Raw genomic sequence first — 2500 nt, 5'->3', positions numbered from 1 at the left:
AAGCATACCGAGGACAACCCCAAGCAAAAATTCATTTGAAGCCAACCCATCGTCGCCCACAACTAGTGGGTGAATGGTGTGCTTCCCGGGGTTGGCATAGACATTCCCTCGCATGCAAAAGATTGTCGATGCGAAAGATTATCTATGCCAACCCCGGGAAGCACACCATTCACACACTCCCGACCGGTGTGGTGTGGCGGTGATTGGATAGTTACGGATTGAGCACTTGCCAAGGATCAAAATGTGTCATTTAGAAGAAACATTTTCAAAAAGTTTTTAAAATCTTGTGGGTTTGCAACTCATAAGAGCGTCACTTTCAACGTCCCCGGTATTGGATTGAGTTTCTAAAAACAACCGTGCACACCGAGGTTAAACTTTACCGGCTCCACTCCGACTCGCCGCTCGCCCACAATTTGTTTGCAACGAAACATTTGTTTTTAATTTTGTTGGTTTAAATCTTGTTGGTTTGAAATTGTTTTGAAAAGGTTCTTTAAATCTAGTGGGTTTGCAACTCATAAGAGCATCACTTTCAACGTCCCCGGTATTGGATTGAGTTTCTAAAAACAACCGTGCACACCGAGGTTAAACTTTACCGGCTCCGCTCCGACTCGCCGCTCGCCCACTAGTCCGAAGGCAACAAAACATTTGTTTTTCATTTTGATGAAAATTTCTGTTTTTAAATCTTGTTGGTTTGAATTTTTTTTGAAAAGGTTCTTTAAATCTTGCGGGTTTGCAACTCATAAGAGCGTCACTTTCAACGTCCCCGGCATTGGATTGAGTTTCTAAAAACAACCGTGCACACCGAGGTTAAACTTTACCGGCTCCACTCCGACTCACCGCTCGCCCACAAATCCGAAGGCAACAAAACATTTGTTTTTAATTTTGATGAATTTTTTTGAAAACATTGGCTTGGCAAGCCCCAATCCGCGACTATCCACCCACCGCCACCCCACACGGGTGGTTGTTGTTGCGAAATGAGGTTGTGGTCGACATGCCCGCGCATTTGAGAAGGAGTTCCTAGCACTCCATGCTCTTCCATGCCAAAAAAAAGCCTAGACAACCCCATTTCGCAACTTTCCACGCCTTTTTTTTTCCCCCTCACCCATGGCGGCGGCGTGGTGGCGGCGGCCGGATTCCGGCCACCACCGCCATGGGTGGCAGCCCCCCGACCCCGACACCAAACCCATAATACCGAGGCAACATATCGAGGCAACATATCGAGGCAACATGACATGGGTGTGGCGTGGGGGAAGGGGGCTGCAGCTAGGAGGGCATGGGCTGCCATGCATATGCAGGCAACACACACCCCCCTATATAGCATTTTATGCATTTAGCCCTTTGACAGGAAGAGACATCACCTATGCGCGAGGAGTCATAATGGGCTCTAAATAATTCAATACAAGGTATTTGGACGTGATTTTTTGCAGGGATACTAAGAAACATGCAATCTCTGATGGGAAAAAGTTTCATAAATATTTGAAGTCGGGAAGTATTTTTTATTATTTTTAGAAGTCGTAAAATTGAAAAAATCATTAAAACAAATCCGGGAGGAATTTTTTAGTTTTGTAACTTGGAGAAGGTACTAAAAATCATAGACTACTTATGGGGAGCTTATTGTGCGAGGAAATTTCAATAAAAATGGGGTTTGACAAGGTTTGAAAAATTCTGTCGACATTTGAAAAAATCTGGAACTAGGCTGCCGGCATGCTGCGCACATGCTGCGCGCATGCTGCGCGCAGGCTGCGCGCAGGCCACGGCAGGACAAGTTTCGCTAGCCTCACTGTCGACCGAATGCGCAAGCTGCGCGCACGCCATGGCAAGACAAATTTCGCTAGCCTCACTGTCGACAGAGTCAGCACGCTGCGCGCACGCCATGGCAGGAGAAGTTTCGCTAGCCTCGCTGTCGACAGAATCAGCACGCTGCGCGCAAGCTGTGCGCGCGCATGGCATGGCAAGTTTCGAAAAATTCTGTCGACAGGCTCCCGAGCGCGCACGCTGCCGACATGTTGTGCGCACGCTGCCGGCATGCTGTGCACACGCTGCGCGCAAGCTGTGCGCGCGCATGGCATGGCAAGTTTCGAAAAATTCTGTCGACAGGCTGCCAAGCGCGCACGCTGCGCACACGCTGCCGGCATGCTGTGCGCACGCTGCCGGCATGCTGTGCACACGCTGCGCGCAAGCTGTGCGCGCGCATGGCATGGCAAGTTTCGAAAAATTCTGTCGACAGGCTCCCAAGCGCGCACGCTGCGCACACGCTGCCGGCATGCTGCGCGCACGCTGCCGGCATGCTGTGCGCACGCTGCGCGCAAGCTGTGCGCGCGCATGGCATTGCAAGTTTCGAAAAATTCTGCGGCCAGGCTCCCAAGCGCGCACGCTGCGCACACGCTGCCGGCATGCTGCGCGCACGCTGCGCGCGCGCATGGCAGGACAAGTTTCGAAAATTTCTGTCGACAGGCTGAGCAGCGCGCACGCTGCGCACAGGCTGCCGGCATGCTGCGCG

The sequence above is a fragment of the Prunus avium genome, unplaced genomic scaffold (assembly GCF_965620075.1).
Source record: "Prunus avium unplaced genomic scaffold, drPruAviu1.hap1.1 HAP1_SCAFFOLD_18, whole genome shotgun sequence".
Taxonomy (NCBI): domain Eukaryota; kingdom Viridiplantae; phylum Streptophyta; class Magnoliopsida; order Rosales; family Rosaceae; genus Prunus; species Prunus avium.
Note: the sequence above shows the minus strand (reverse complement) of the source record.